This window comes from Rattus norvegicus, chromosome 1, assembly GCF_021556685.1.
Source record: "Rattus norvegicus strain SHRSP/BbbUtx chromosome 1, alternate assembly SHRSP_T2T, whole genome shotgun sequence".
Taxonomy (NCBI): Eukaryota; Metazoa; Chordata; class Mammalia; order Rodentia; family Muridae; genus Rattus; species Rattus norvegicus.
In genome coordinates this window covers 259,791,697-259,809,209 of record NC_141534.1, presented here as the reverse complement: position 1 = coordinate 259,809,209, position 17,513 = coordinate 259,791,697, and the positions used below count along the sequence as shown (strand labels likewise).

At 43.1% G+C, this 17,513-nt stretch overlaps 1 pseudogene; it reads right to left on the bottom strand.

Annotated features, from left to right (window-relative positions):
- Positions 1-5,880: 5,880 nt before the first annotated feature.
- Positions 5,881-10,113, bottom strand: LOC108349794 (40S ribosomal protein S8 pseudogene; annotated as a pseudogene).
- Between the last annotated feature and the right edge of the window lie 7,400 nt (positions 10,114-17,513).

Here is a 17,513-nt window from a genome sequence, read left to right as displayed (position 1 = left end):
ACATAAAATAAATAAATCTTACAAAAAGAAAAAGTAAAAACACTAAGCAAAGGAAAATTTCAGATATATTAACAACTATAAATATTGTCATAGTTTTTTTTCCGCATATATTGTGGAAAAAATAAGTGGACCTCTTTTTTTTTTAAAGATTTATTTATTTTATATATGTGAGTACACTGTCACTGTCTTTGGACACACCAGAAGAGGGTGTGTGATCCCATTACAGAAGGTCGTCCGCCTCCATGTGGTTGCTGGGAATTGAACTCAGGTCCTCTGGAAGAACAGTCAGTGCTCTTAACTGCTGAGCCATCTCTCCAGTCCATAAGTGAACCTCTTAAGAAAATGTTTTAAAATTAAAGTACTAGGCATGGCCAAAGATGCTAAGCCTATGAATATGAAGTAACTTGAAGTGGAGATAATTAAAAGCTCTCAAAGTTGGGACTGGAGAGATGGCTCGGCAGTCGAGAGCATTTTGTTTTTGGAGAAGATCCAGGTTCAGTTGCCAGCACTAACCTGGTAACCCACAATGTTCCATAACTCCAGCTCCAGGAGATTTGACACCTCTTCTGACCTCCATCAACACAAAGCATGCACAAGGTATATGGTACACGCAGTCAAAACAGAAGTTCTAGAATGCTGTTGCAAAGCCGCGAGTGATAAAACGCACTTATAATCTTAGACTCCGGAGCTTGAGACAGGATGACTAAGAATCCAAGATCAGCCCTGGAAAAGTAGTTGAATTCTGACACCGCCACTACCACCTCCCAAAAAAGCCTTCAGAACATAACAGGGCCAGCACACATACGAACTCAGAGACTAGGGAGCATGCGCAGAGCCTCCATGTCTCCGCATGAGATGGGGTCCTAGAGCAGAAAGGAGAAGCGGGCCTATGCCCCCACCCATACCCCAAAACCTGTCTCCAACTGATCCACTAGCAAATGAAAATGTAGTTGACCAATGGAAAATGAAGTCAACGGTATCTTTAGAGGTTCCCTGACTCATAACGTCTGTCGCATTGGTGTTCTTTGTCTTTTAGTTTGGGAGTAATGGTTTCTTATTATTTTTACTCTATTTTATTAATATTTTTCTTCTCCCTTTTCACCCTACAGGTCCTCTGTGTATGTTATTATGGCCTCTAGTTTAGCAGTTTTTATGGGACTACTAAGTGTACAAATGAGTGGGTCTCTGTTTCTTGTGTCTTCTCTTGGGCTCTTTCCTTCTGTTTTTGTTCTGTCCAATTCCCCTGTGATAGCTTTGGTTTATCGCGTTATATTTTTTCTTTTTCTTTTTCTTTTTCTTTTTCTTTTTTTTTTTTTTTTTTTTTTTTTTCCGGAGCTGGGGACCGGACCCAGGGCCTTGTGCTTGCTAGGCAAGCGCTCTACCACTGAGCTAAATCCCCAACCCCTATCGCGTTATATTTTATTTTATCTTATTGTCGTCCCTTAGAAGCCTGTTTGCTTTCTAATGATTTGACAGTAAGGGGTGGATCCAGATGGGAAGGGGAGAGGGGAGGAGCCGGGAGCGGTAGAGGGTGGGGAAAGTGTAATCAGGATATATATTATGTAAGAAAAAAATCAATTTTCAATAAAAGGAAAAATAAAAGAAGTTTAAATAGGCACTTAGCATACATTAAGCGCTCATTAGATAGCAAGCCCTAAGTCGTTTATATACATCATCTTTCAACACTGTCATTAGTCAATCTCTCTAGCTGTTTTCAGTGGCTGGCTAGAGCCCCACATCTACTTAGGTCCTAATTTATTGGACACCTCCCTATTGGTGGCATTCAGGTGGCTTCCAGAGTTCGCCATTATAAACACTCCGTACAGTAGCAGGCAGATACGAGCATCTTTGTGTAATTCTTCTGATTGTTTTCCCTTAAAGCACAATCCAGGTAGAGTTGAGAAGACGAGAGCTGCACTAAAGTGATTTGCCTATACTGCCAAACTAGCTTTGAAAGTGTGGCTCTCTCCAACTTAGACTTCCATCAACAATGCCTGGGTGTGGCAATTGCACTGCACCCTCAGCGAGTGTAGCCATACTTGCTTGAATCATCGCCAGGCTGACAGCCCCAAATCCCCTCTCATTTAATGAACGACGCTCGGATCACTGGTGAGATTACGCCTTCTCAGATGGGTTTTTAGCCACTTTTATTTCCTATCTTATAAATTATCTCGGGTCCATGATGGCTACCAGATGATTTTGTTGGTACCCTACTGATGAGATGATCAAGTCTGACCTACTCTGGAGATGTGTTCATAGAGCTAAATAATAGCTTGGACATTTCCACTTTGAAGTCATAGGCCACAGGAATTATTTGATGATGCTGGGTGAGATGCCGTTCAGGCTGATCCAGATTTTCTGTTAATAAACTATTCTACCTACACATTTATATCATTTATAATCAAAGTCTGTCTTTCCTGAATTTTCTGAACGTAAGTAAGCTTTAACCAGTCATCATGTACTCACTTAATAAACAAATTTTAGCTCCATTTTAACCTCACTGAGGAGACTAGTAATTTACCTGGTAACTCTGATAATAAGGATGTCATTAGAAATAGACACTTAGGGTTGGAGAGATGGTTCAGTGGTTAAGAGCGCTGACTGCTCTTCCAGAGGTCCTGAGTTCAACTCCCAGCAACCACATGGTGGCTCACAAGCATCTGTAAATGGGATCTGATGCCTTCTTCTGGTGTGTCTGAAGACTGCTACATTGTACTTATATAAATTAAAAAGTAAAACACTTGTAGAACTGGCAACATTAAAAAAAATAGACACTTAGCATACACTGAGTGCTTCCTACACAGCTGGCCCTTGCTAAACCGTTTGTGTACCTCACCTCATTTTAGCCTCATACCAAAGCTGATAGGTAGTTGCTATAATAACCTGTGTTAAAGGGAGGGAAACTGAAACGAAGCTCTCACTTCTCACGGATAAAGATGGCAACTGCGTTTGAATGCAGCTCGAAAAACCTAACTATCTGGTAATTAGCAACTCCACAAAGCTGCTCACCCTGGCCTCACTACGCTTTGTAGTAACTTTCTCTGACTAAGGTCCCAGCTTGCTTCTTCCTCCCTTTCTTAACTTAACAAAGGCATGCTCCGCTCCCAACCTCAACTCTGTCAGCTCTCAAGCACATAAGCTTGTGAGTGTGCGTACACGGTCACTCATGTGTTTATGTGCTTATCTGCGCAGTATCGATGTGTAGCGATGTGTGTATTGTGTATATTGTATAAGGATGTGCAGATGTGCGACTTGTGTGTGGGGGTTTGCATGCGAACATTGTATGTCAGTACACATGTGTGAGGGTGTATATATGTTTCTGTGTTCAGAGTAGAAGCTCTTTGAGAGTAGGGACTGGGCTAACCCTCTCATCCTTGGACTCCTAAATCTATCCCAGTGTCTTTCTATTGCACAAACTTCTCTTGAATGAATAGGTTAAAGAAAGTACACATTCATTCCTTTCCACTTCCGCAATTCTAATTTAGACGGTAAGTTTGCCAGTCAGTTGGTATTGCAGAGGTAGCAAACTCCTCTGATGTGCTCAGTGGTTAAGCACATTTTTCTATCTTTGGGTATAGTATTTCTGGAAAGGAATTTTACAAGTCCTTTTCTAAAAGATACCTGCAGTTATGGCAATTTATCTCCTGAGACAGATGTGCGTGTCCTTCAGACCATTCCAAATGGGAAATTTGGTCATTTTCTCTGTTTTCAACGTGAAAGAGAACTAAACAGTCACCTGCTTTAAGCTTTCTTCTGTTTAAAAAAAAAAAGGGATTCTAAAAATATCCTCACTTCCAATTCAGCTCTCTGCGTCACAGGGAATTGTTACATCCCTGCCCTTCTGGTTCCTCCTCACTTCTGCTAACATGAATCATGAACTCAAGACAGTGTAATGGAAAAGAGTAACACATTAAAGCCTTGGGAAAACAGAAAATGAAAACAATATGGGCACAATTGGCTTATAAGTGACATTCAAATTCTGTTTAAAAACCTAGACCCACCCCATCCCAAACACCTGGCTGCTTGTGGATAGTTTGAATATGCTTGGCCCAGGAAGTGGCACTATTTGGAGGTGTGGCCTTATTGGAGTGGGTGTGACCTTGTTAAAGTGGGTGTAGCCTTGTTGGAGTAGGTGTGTTACTGTGGGCATGGGCTTAAGACCCTACTCCTTGTTGCCTGGAAGTCAGTCTTCCACTAGCCATCTTCAAATGAAGATGTAGAACTCTCAGCTCCTCCTGCACCATGCCTGCCTGGATGCTGCCATGTATTCCCACCTTGATGATAATGGACTGAACCTCTGAACCTGTAAGCCCCAATTAAATGCTGTCCTGTATAAGACTTGCCTTAGTCAGTCATGGTGTCTGTTCCCAGCAGTAAAACCCTAAGACGATGGTCAATATTGAATTTTCTTTATTCTGACATTGACCAAGTGAGAGCAACCCAGGAGTAGAAACCACTAGCAACCAGCCCTGTAGGCCTGATAAAGTCAATAGGACACGGAGTATGCAGCCCAGAGACAGAGCATTGCCTAACACAGTAAGGCTCAGGATCTAACCAATCAACATCAACAAAAGGAGAGAGATGAGGAGGAAGATGAGGAGGAAGAGGAGGAGGGAGTTTGTGTTAGCTGGTTTGTTTTGAAGATTTATGTTATTTTACTTTAGACATGCAATTGTTTTAGCTGCACGTACATGTGTGCACCACATGTGTGCTTGGCCTGGTCTCTGTAGAGGTCAGAAGAGGGCATCTGATCCCTTAGAACAGGACTCATGGAAGGTTGTGGGCCACCTTGGAGGTTCTGAGAACCGAACCTGGGTCTTTTTTTTTTTTTTTTTTTTGGTTCTTTTTTTCGGAGCTGGGGACCGAACCCAGGGCCTTGCGCTTCCTAGGTAAGTGCTCTACCACTGAGCTAAATCCCCAGCCCCGAACCTGGGTCTTTTGCAAGAACAAGTGCTCGTAATGCCTGAGTCATCTCTCCAGCCCGTCTCTCCTTTGCGTGTACTATATTTGTTCTGTGTTCTGTGTGACAGTTCATCCTCTCAAAATTATTTGTCCTCAAAGTCGTACAAAGGTCAAGAGGAGGGAGCACACATGGGAGAGCTGGGGGGGGGGGGACGGGAAGAAGTGATCAACACACATTGTGTGAAACTCAGGAAGAATTCAATTTAAAAGATTATTTTGGAGGCAGGACCTTACAACGTAGCCCTGGCTAGCCTGGTCACAGTGTAGACCAGGCTGGCCTCAAACTCCTCCTGCCTCTACCTCCCAAGTGTTGGGACTAAAGGAATGCATCAAAACAAAACAAAATATAACGGCATGCATGACCACGCTTGCCAAATAAAAATAGTTTTAAAGTAGTTGTCCTGTCACTAAGCTGCTCTGACCACCAGGCTTGCGTGCATTGTACTGTTAGCACACATGGCTTCCAGGAACTGAAGCAGCTCAGAGTGACAGGGCAGCATCACCGCTAAGGTCAGATCTTTTGTAGCATCACCACGTTAACTGACTACATGATCTCCAAGGGCTTCTGTGGGCATACAGTTCTATTTCCACCTTGCCCCGAGGTTTGATTTCTTTATGCATTAGTAAGGTGACCATTTTTGTTTTTTTTACTGACATAATTATGACTGGCCAGTGAATAAATGCAGGGGTACATTTCAGAAAGGACAGCTGGTAAAACTCACAGAAAAAAAATCCCATCCTCCCACTGAAAAGTATTTTTGGGGTACCCTTAAGTGATTTACATAGTGAGATGGGCAAATTTTTTGAGATGAGAATTTTACATAGTGAGATTGGACCCTGAGGGAAGAGAGGGAGATTTTTTTTTTTTGTTTACACACAAAAGCAAACACTTTTATTATACGAACTATGAATGGCGGTTTATTTGTCTTTCCGAACTTTGATCTTCCACAGATCTAGCTCCTTGCCTTCGAACACAAAGCCATCTGCTCTGCCACACGGGCCGGTCTTGAGGCAATACAGGCGGGAAGCTTGCCCTGCTGAAACTGCACCTCCAGAAGACTCCTGATTTTGGCTTTCTTTTTCCTTTCCGGGTATTTCTTTTGAATTTTCTTTAATCTTTTTTTTTTGCTTAAAATCTCTTCCTCCTCAGGAGTCAGCTCAGCCCCCTTCTTGCAGCCCAGGGGCAATGCATAGTGGGACTGGTTCCACTGTGGGTACGGTGTGCTGTCAATAAGCACGATGTAGTTCTTCCCCAGGGTCTTGGTGCAGACCAGCTCATTATTGAATACCTTGTAGACAACACGAATGATCCTTGTTTTGCAAGTACAACACTCAGAGCCCCAGGAAAAGTTCCCCACATCCAATCTCAGGGCGACGTACTTCTTATTGCCTCGAACTCAGATGGTGTGTATGCGGCAAGGGGCAATCTTAGCATTGGCAGCAGGCCATTCCAGTTCTTACTTTTGTTTCTTTTTTTTTTTTAAGATTTATTTATTATATATAAGTACACTATAGCTGTCTTCAGACATACCAGAAGAGGGCATCAGATCTCATTACAGATGATTGTGAGCCACCATGTGGTTGCTGGGAATTGAACTCAGGACCTCTGGAAGAGCAGTTTTAGTGCTCTTAACTGGCTGAGCCATTTCTCCAGCCCAACCCTTGTGGCTCTTGTTCCAGTTATCCCAAGAGATGGCTGGGAGAGGGAGATTTTAAAATAGTATCAACGTCTATCTTCCAAAAGAGGTATTTAAGTTTCTGCATGCTGTCATAATAGTTTCCTCCTAGATTAAATCAGTCCATCCTTCAGGGATACTCCTTAAACCAGAAGGTAAACAACTCAAAATAGCTTCAGGAAGTCCCTGAAACTAACCAGATTCACTAGGCCCCACCCTGCCTTCTATTGCAAACACTAAAAGCTGGAAGTCACCCTCCTCAGAAGCTACAGCGAAGCTACAGCTGTGTGGAAGAGGTTTAAACCAACCCCCAGGCTGTGCAGTGTTCCAGGTTCCCACCTTTGTGAGCTGTCACCCATGCTGGGGTGGGCTTTGGTGATGCAGTTGTCTTTGAGTCAGTTCTGCTCCTGTAAGAGACCCCTCACCCACATTCCTGTAAGCAACCCCAATAAAGGTCATGGTTCACTAAGTTAGACTTGGTGGTGTCTGTGGTGAGTAGATTTGTATTGTCTCCCTAGGGAAAGTTTTGTCACACAACACTATTGTTAAGCAAGAGCTTCCTGAATCATCTCTGCGACAGTTCTGATTCACAAAACTGCTACGAACAGCGATTACAAACCAGTTCCAGCCTTGATAGATTATTGGCACTGTCACAAGACAGTGCCTCCGTGTCTGGCAAATCACAGTCTTTTCTATCTCCATGGTACATATTTCATGTTGCTATGTGAAGCAGTTAACCAAGATGGCTTCCTGTCAGAGACAAGTGTATTTTGTATCAATGCCAGTTCCGTAAAATGGACATCACTAACTATAATGAGTCAAATGACTTGTGATTAAAGATCCAGTTGACTTAAAAAACTATATATCTCAAAGTTGACTATTTCCAAATCGCCATTTATTCTATCACCCAACAGGAGAGCATCGGTTTTTCATGGCGTGCCAGACAGGCTCCCAGGAATCATTCAAAATCAAAATAAACCAAAAAGATCTTACACTCACACATGAAACTTACATCCCGGTGATCACACGGGATTTCACTGACTCTTCTCAAGGTTGGGGGATGGTTTTACATGCTTTCAGCAACCCTTTGAACATCTGGTAATTTCTGAAGTCTGTTTTGGGTTGTCATAGCTAGGATAGCTAGGCTGCAGAGAACTAGCGGCATCTGAGGGGTTCAGGGGAGGGATGTTGTTGACCCGTCTACAAGCCCAGAATAAACAGCTCAAAAGAGTTCCTTGTTATAGCGTTGGAAGATGGTGGCTACCCCTGAAGGAGCGGTGACTGCAAGAGGGCCTAAAAAGGTTCCTGGGTGCCAACTGAACACAGAACCCTGCATTTGTGTTTTCTTCATATTATAGTGTAGAGTCCTCACATTCTTTGAATGTCCTCCCAGAGAAAGTAGGACCCATGTGCCTTCCTCTTGCAACTTGGATCTCTGGCTACTTAACCAACAGGATGCACCAGGCGCAATGTTGCTTGGGTTTCCAGAGCCAGGACTTACGGAGTTAGCAGTTCTAGACCAGTAAAATGATTCAGCTTGGCTCTTGCTGCCAAGCCTGACAACCTGAGTTCAATCCCCAGAACCTGCACGGTGGAAAGAGAGAACTAATTCCCATAAATTATCCTTTGACCTCCACTAGCATGCTGAATGTGAGTGAGAATGAGCACACGCACATACACACACTCACACTCACACATTCACGCATAATAAATAAATATTAAAAGAAAAAGGAGCAGCTCCCACTCCTGGTACTTAAGTGGGACACTCTCTTGGGGAACCCACACCATACCTGGTGAAGCTCAAACAGCCTTCGAGAAATCCCTGAGTCCTGACTGAACTGCCACAGACAGCTCCCATCACCTTGCCAGCCATGTGAATGAACAATTCTGAAGTGGATCTTCAGGCTGCTAGACAAACTTCCCTTCCTGCCCCTCTGTGCAGAAAAAACACATAGCCCTGCTGGGCCCTGCCCACATCACAGGTTGAAGAGTAAACCACTGCTGCTAGGTAAAGCCACTAGGTCTTCGGGAAGTTTGGTCTGCAACCGGAAGCATGTTAAATTAAAAACTTTTTTTGTTCTTTTTATTGTTTTTTTTTATTCTTTTATTTAGCTGGCCTCGAACTCGTGATCCTCCTGCCTCTGCCTCTTTCAGCAAACCCTACCATTGTGTGTCACCACGACCACCATTAAAAACATTTTTTAAAGGAACTCTAGGTGCTGGAGAGATGACTCAGCTTTGACCTGAGTTCAGTTCTCATAACCCACATCAAGTGGCCCACAACTCCCTAAATATACACTAATGTAAAGTTCTGTGTCTCTCTGGATTAAATCCTCAGACTTGGGGTAGTGGGGGAAAGAGTCCATACATACTTGTGCAGGTTTGTTTTGTTTTGTATTATTTTGTTTAAGTTTTACCCCTACTCAAGGAACTTCTAAAACTTCCACCTTTTTTTATGGAAAATGACGCCCTTCCTCTTCAGACACATAATATAATGTTAGATTACCTTTACAAATAATCACAGGTTCCTTTAACATATGACTGCTGTTTAGAATTACTCATCAAATTCCTCTTCCTTAAAAACTCAGCAAAAAGAAGTTGAGGAGATGGATCAGTTAGTAAACACATACACACACACACACACACACAGAGAGAGAGAGAGAGAGAGAGAGAGAGAGAGAGAAAGTTCAACAAAGGGCCTGGGGATTTAGCTCAGTGGTAGAGTGCTTACCTAGGAAGCGCAAGGCCCTGGGTTCGGTCCCCAGCTCCGAAAAAAAGAACCAAAAGAAAAAAAGAAAAAAAAAGAAAAAGAAAGTTCAACAAAAAGAAAATATATGAATAAGGTACAGTGTCTGTTCTTGTTATTACCCCCAAACAGGCTTTATTTTTCCTACCCATTTCTAGCCCCCTATACACCTACAATTCCTCTATATTTCTCCTCAAACATAACCATCCCCCATACCTAGGAGTATTTGGGGAGCACAATTGGAACAGTGAGCTCTAAAGAAAGAACATGAGGTTGGGAGGAGGTGGAGACAGGGGTTAGACCCGGGAGGAGTTAGGGGAAACAGTGGAGGTGACTATGACCAGCAGACATTACATGGGATTCTCAAAAAAAAAATCAAAATATTATATTTAAAAGGCATGTTCATTGAGCATGGCTGGTTAGAGGATGGAAACTACAGGGTCCAAGCATAGCTTTGAGAAGGCTAAGGCACGCATCCATCTCCGGGTGCCAGGGGATCATCCCTCTTTAGCCTCTCAGACCCTCTTACTAGAACCTGCTTTCAAAATGTCCTCCATTCAGTTTTACGTTTGTTTTGATTGGAAGATGGTCTCAAGTAACACAGATTGTCCTCAAACTTGCCAAGTAGCCAAGGATTACCCAGAATTCCTGCTCCTCCTCATTCACCTCCAGAGAGCAGAGACTACAGATGAGTGGTGCTCCCCTCTCACTCTGTCTTGTTTCCTCCATTCTCCCAGGGGGCCTGCGATGCCTTGACTACCCCCCAGGTCTGACCCTCGATGACCCGGATCTGATAACCCAACCAGGCTTTTTTTCCTCTTTGAACCTTTGTGTCCAAAGTATGCTGACTCTAATCTCCCTCACCAACCAGCTGTGGTAGGAATTCTGGTTTCTAGATTTCTCCTCAGCTTGTGGAATAAGCGTTTGTTTGGCTTCTGTGTGCCTTGCAAAACCACACCATGAAGGGGATCCAGGTGGGACTGAAATTCATTTGTCTGTCAGTCTGAATGGCCAGAGTCCCGTTAAGTGGCCACCCAGACAATCCTCTTTTTGCTGACTTTAACAGGGTTAATGTCCTGCCGTAGGCGACACAGAACATCCAGGATGCCTCATTTCTTAAGTGCTGTGTCACATTTGATTGTTTTCTTGTTGTTGTTGTTGTTGTTGTTGAGACAGAGTCTCTCTATGTAGCTCTGACTGCTCTGGTATTCTCAGAGGCTTCTCTCTGCCTCCCAAGAGCTGGACTAAAGATGTATGCCACCACTACCTGGTCTATGGTTGCTTTTTTTTTTTTTTTTTTTTTTTTTTTTCGGAGCTGGGGACTGAACCCAGGGCCTTGCGCTTGCTAGGCAAGCGCTCTACCACTGAGCTAAATCCCCAACCCCCTATGGTTGCTTTTTAATGAGTTTTTTTTTTAAAAAGAGACAGCCTAAAATAATTCTGATACATATATCTTGCCTTTACACAGATGCATGTGTGTGTATATACATATGTGACATATATGTGTGTGTGTAGGTCAGAGGTAAATGTCAATCACCTTCCACCACTTTTTGAGACAAGATCTCCAATTGAATCCGAGTTCACTGATTCAAGCACATATTTCACCAAAGATAATATATAGAAGGCACATATATGTGAATATCCTCAAAGGCAAATTAAAACCGCTATGACATACTATTTCTCACCTACCTACCAGAGTGACAGGGTTTTAAAGGACACTCCCCAGTAGATATTAACAAGGAAGCAGAACAAGTAGATCAACTCTCCCGCACTGCCGGGTACGAGAACTCGAGGTGGCTGCTCTGAAAACAGCTTGATGGTTTCATAGAGAAGTAAATATATGGGCTGGAGAAATGGCTCAGTGGTTAAGAGCACTGACTGCTCTTCCAGAGGTCTTGAGTTCAAATCCCAGCAACCACACGGTGGCTTACAACCATCTGTAATGAGATCTGATGCCCTCTTCCGGTGTGTCTGAAGACAGCAACAGTGTACATTATTATTTACTTATTAATAAGTAAATCTTTTTTTTTTCTTTTTTCTTTTTTTTTTTTTTTGAAGCTGAGGACTGAACCCAGGGCCTTGCGCTTGCTAGGCAAGCGCTCTACCACTGAGCTAAATCCCCAACCCCTGTAAATCTTTTTTTTTTAAAGAAAGTAAATATAGATCCACCATACAATCCTGTTATTCCACTCCTACATCTACTGAAGAGGAGAGGAGATGTATGGCCGTATGAAGGTTTGCCTATGAATGTTCAAATTAGCTGGAAAGAGCCCAAATAGTCACCAATGAAGAAATGGATAATGAAATTGCCAGATGGCGGTGGAACATGTCCTTAAACCCCTGAATTCAGGAGGAAGAGGTCCCTGAGTTCAAGGCCAGCTGGTCTACAGAGAGAGATGTAAGACAGCCAGGGCTACATAGTGAGACCCTGTCTTGAAAAACCAAAAAAAGAAAGAGGAAAAAATTTTTTTAAAAAATTTGTGATATGCTCCTAAAAAGGAGCACTAATTAGCAATACAAAAGAGCTACAGCTGCACACAGTAGTGTAGACGAACCTCAAAAGAATTATTGTGCATGGGCTGGAGAGATGGCTCAGTGTCTAAGAGCACTGATTGTTCTTCCAGAGGTCCTGAATTCAAATCCCAGCACCCACATGGTGGCTCACAACCATCCGTAATGAGATCTGATGCCCTCTTCGGGTGTGTCTGAAGACAACTACAGTGTACTCATAATAAGTAAACAAACAAATAAATCTTAAGAATTACTGTGTGAAAAAAAGGCAGACCCTCCTCCCTAAAAAATTCCAGCCCATTCATACAGGAAATGGAGATTAAAATACGAAGTACAGAGAGGTAAAAGGAGAGACTGGTTTTTGACTAGAGAGTCTGGGTAGACATAGACAGAGACTTTCCAGAGGAGCATGGGAATTTTGGGGTGACAATCATGTTCAATGATTGTGGTGATAGATTCACAGAGGTCAAGACGTCCAACGACACACCTCAAATCTGTGTAACTTAGTTGTCAATTATACCTCAACGGAACTGAAAAGTACTTTCTAACAGTTGTCTCCTCAGCGGATAAATGCAATCAGTGTAATCTTGTATCTGCTTGACAGGCAACTGACAGGTTTGACCTGAATAGCATTGCGGTTAACAATCCCCAGTCTTTCTGTTACTGTTGGAATTTGTTTGCTCTGTTTTAAAACATGTTCTGTCTCTGAAACTCAGGGTGTCCTTGCTTGCACCATACTCCTACCTCGGCTTCCTTAATTCCAAGTGCACAGTTATGAATGCGTTGCCGTAGCCTCCTTGGCAATCACTGTGCTTTGAAATGGACAAATAGAATAGATGCCTTTCCCCCACCCCTTGGTATGAGATAAGACGCTATGAAAGCGGTTTGAAGAGAAGTTCTCTGTCTGATTCTAACCAACCCTAACAAACCCTCTACCACCCGACAAGGCCTTCCTCCTATTGTGACCCTTCCTGTAACATGAAGCCACTTCATTAGTTCTTAGAACTTCAACTGCGCCGATAGTTCGCTGATTTGTAGACACCGCCCTTCTGACCAGAATTCATTGAGTTCGCAGACGTGAGCAGACCCTCTTCTGAGTCCTGCGCTTCCGTGGAGAGCGCGCATGTGCGCGCGCCTCTGCTTTACTCAGGAGACCATCCTGATTCTAATCTTAGCGAGTGCGTTTCACATGTTCCCCGGTTCACATTAACAACGAGGATTAGGGATTTTATTAGGGGATAAAGATTGCTTTGAAACCAAGTATTACTGCGGCCCAGCGCCAGAACCAATCCTGCTGAACCAACAGCCTCAGAAGTCCTTGTTCCCTTTCCTTTGTCCACCTCTCAAGCTGTGTGATTTGGTTTCCCTAAGCGGGGGCGGGGTGTTCCATTCTGTTTTGATAGTATCCGGATCCTCCAGATGAACTCATTCACAATGTGGCATGCTCCTGCAAAGCCACCCAGCCGCGTTATTTCCCAATCACTCACCACTTTATTGAGCTAGCAAAGCGAACCAGCTCAATTATTAATATAATAGCACTGGAAGATGGTGTGCTTCCTCGCTTCAGGGAGACAGCAGGTTTTTTTTGTTTTTTTTTTTTTTTTATTAATGAGGTTTCTGTAAGGAACAATTCAATAGCACCTTAATTCCCAAGAGCTTGAGGCAAATTAACCAGAGGATTTTAAACCACTTTACCAAGAATTTTTAACAATGAATGGAAGCAGGGTTTAAAAACAGAACACACACGAGAACAAAACAAAACAAAGAGAAATTTCTGGTACCAGTGATATCGTTGTCTTTTTTTAATGTCTTAGCACAAATTAAGCTCATAAAAGACCCGCAGATTGTTCTGTTGTAGGGGTGGTTTTCTATCGGTACTGGGGATTGAACCCAGGACCTTGCCTATGCTAAAAGCAAGTGCTCTACTAACCAACCTACATTCCTAGCCCGAGGCCAGCAATGAAATGACATTGGTCTGTACTTTAGAACAGACAAGACAGCTAAGGCCAAGTAAAAGCAAGGTCAAATCCCAGAGCTGTTCTTAGCTGTATTCAGTGGTTCCGAAAGTAAGAGAATTTATGATGTTTAAATTGACATTAATCTAAAAGCAGGGGGTGGTGAGTGGGCTGGGGGGATTGTTACAGAAATGAGCTCAGTGTGCCATACTGCTCCACTTTAGAACGCTTCAAAATTGTGACGATTCACTTTCTAGGCCACACCCATTTCCTTGGACGAGCTCGCCCATTGGCTGAATGATGCCAGGGTCTTTCAAGGGTCTCTTAATATGAAGAACTCCCAAGGACCCTCCCAAACCTGGGAATCACAGTGAAGTTTGCTGAGGCCTTCCTCTGTTGAGACTATTCCACCACGTTCCTGCCCAATCCTGTTTTCCTCCTTCCCCTTCTACAGATATGGAACCCAGTAGCACTAACCAACACCCTACAGCCCACTCCTCGGCCCCAGCGCTGACTTCCAAAAACTTTTAGTGAGTGGTCAGAATCCCGGTCCACTAAAACTGTTCCTTCGAGCAAATCATTACTATAACCTAGATATCTTCCAGAACTATCCGATAAATCTGCATCTACAGAAACATTTATGTACCCTTTTATCCGCCCCCCCCCGCCTTCCCATGAGCCCCCTCTCTTCCTACGCATTACTTTTTATATAAACAAGAGTTGTATTACTTGTCACTGTGACCGAACCTGTTACATGAGCTTAGGGGAGGAAGGGTTCCTTTCTCTTGTGATTTGAGGAGAGACAATCTGCGGTGGTTTGGAAGGAAGACACGGCCATGTGAGGCTTCTTGCTCTAGCCTCGTCGGACCAGGCAGCATAAATGAGGGAATATTTGCCCAAACTGAACTTTCACTCTGTCCTTTTGCCCTTTTCTTCACGACAGGACCTCAGCCTACGGGATGGAGGAAACACCTTTATTGATGCCCTAGGAGTGTCTTAAACCAATCAATTTGACTCAAATTAACTATCACAAGAGCTTAATAGATAAGTTGCCCTACTCTCGCATTGGTTTCATCTCCATATATTCTGCATAAATAGCTTTTCCTATTAGCATATGCCAATCACTCTGTAACATAACTATAGCGTGCTTTTAACTAGTCTTCCCTACAGGAGTATATCAGAATTATTTGGATGTTTCCCTTTCACGAACACTAATTTCAAAGAACTGATCCTCAACTACTCGTTGCCTAGTTGTATAGTATTATAGCCATGAGACAAATTCATAAGGTAGGATCTAGAATTCTTGGAACAAAAGCTATGGGGATTTAATTTTTTTAAAAAAATATTACCAAATAATCTCCTCCTGACCCCCTAAGAGCTGTGCAGGTTTAAACTCCAAAGAGTGCCAAAGCCGATGAAAGAGAGTGCCTCTTTCCATGAAGGCTCATCAGCTTTAAACACAACAAAACATTTTCATCTTTGCCAGTAGCAGGTAGAAAATACTATTTTTAGGGTCCCCATAGACCCACAGCACCTTTGTATGTAACATGTCTAAGGGAAAGAATTTTAAAATCTTCCCCTTCTCCTGGACCGCTGCTACTGTCTGGACAGATAGTCATGTCAGAACATGGGGTTTGCCGTACAGAATACTGTTTCTCTCCAAGTTGTCCCCTTGGCCAAACAGCACTGATCAGCTTTCAGGCCAAGCTGCATAGAGCACCAGGGCCTTACACTGGGCCTCTTGAATAACAGGTAATATAAGTGTTTTAGTTCTTTTTTTCTTTTTCTTTCTTTCTTTCTTTTTTTTTTTTTTTTTTTTTTTTTGGAGACACAGTCTCATTATGTAGAACAGGCTGGCTTTAAACTCACAGAGACCTGCCCACCTCAGCCTCTCAAGTAGCTGGGGCACGTGCCATCATACCTGGCTACCTTGTCTTTCACATGGTTGCTTCAAGTAACATTTCACATAAAAAAGAAAATGCTACTGTTTCTCCAAAAAGTGACTCATTATCTGCATCAGAGTAGGAAATCTCAGTTTCCAAGGCTGCCACGTCTCTTCGCCTACTTTTCTAGACTTCGTTCTCAACCACAGGCTTCGGTCGCCTTACGGATTACACTGACTGTTTGCTGCCTGTGCACGAGATTATTTTTTCCTTTCGACGGGCGGCTCTTCGACATCAGCATAACAGTATTTTCAGAGCTGGCAGAGTTTCTGACACTTCCAGACACTCTGCACTTGGCCGCTGGATCCACAAAGGGATCATCAGTAAAGAAGCCCACTACTACAATGAAATCTTCTGAACACTTTTCTTGGAAACAACTCAAATATGCTTCCCGCTACCAAGATTTCCTGGACAGACCTTTAACGTTCTCACCTTCATGTGACTCTTAATTCTATCTTTAACGCCAAATTCAAGTCACATGTTTCCTATTAAGGAAGTTCTGCTTGTCCTGGTTGGAAGTCTTCTGTTGCATGACTTGTGAGAAGCCTGTACAGCCAATCTAGCAGCACAAACTTCTGTGCCCTTAACTCTGTTACATTCCCTGCTGCAAAGAGCAGTAACCATATCTTAAGGTCCTTTACCCTTTTGTTACTTAATCCAGTCCTGTATCCAGCGTGTGGTCAATAAGTATTTGAGACCTAGATCAACAAGCCAATGTGTTACTGTATGCTTCTTTGATATCTTAGCCACTGCCTACAGAAAAAAAAGGGTCAGGGTTCATACAGTGGGAAACAGAGAGGAGCTGTTCGTTTTAGAAAGTATCATACATTGGACTCCTAGCACCGTGGGATAAGGTGAACACTTGCTTCACTGATGAGTGGACCCTCAATTCTACAGTTACCGAATAACCACCATATACATTTACTGCAGTCTACGTTCAGGTTGTAAAGCAAAAATAAAAGAGAACTATTTTTTTTACTTTCCACTTTTAATTTAATAAATTAATAAAACATTTGGAGAGGCGGTCCCTTTTGTAGTCTCTCTAAAGTGGGATTGGCACCTCTGGAATACAGTGGGACAAATTTCCCTATCACACGGGCTGGAGAGATGGTTCAGTGGTTAGGAGCACTGACTGTTCTTCCAAAGGTCCTGAGTTCAAGTCCATCAACCACATGGTAGCTTACAACCATCTGTAATGGAACCCAATGCCTTCTTCTGGTGTGTCTGAAGACAGCCACAAAATAAACAATATAATATACATATTAATAAATCTTTTTTTAAAAATCTCCATTACAGGACCTTAAAATATTGATGTTCTATCGTATGTCCTATTCATTGGCCATCTGGGTCCTTCCTTTTCAGTCACTTTTGGAGTCACTCAGGAACCCCTGGTCATGTGACCACCTGCCCAGAGCTAGAGAGTTCAAGATGGTGTCTTCACACGTGTGGTAGCTGGAGTTGGGTCTCCGTGGGGTTCACGCCATCTATAATACAGATTGACCTTCTCCACTGCACAAAGCATCTCATTGGTTTAAGATGCTAAAAACTTAAGCTGCAAAGCCTTTTAAAGTCTACGATCCACATAGCATCACTCTGCCTAGGGAGTCAAAGACCATCACGTGGACAACCCAGAGTCCGCGGATGGGAAATTAGACTCTCTGCGCTCTCGTCAGAACAGCAGAGCAAGGTCACACTGAAGACTAGAGAGACGGCATTCACT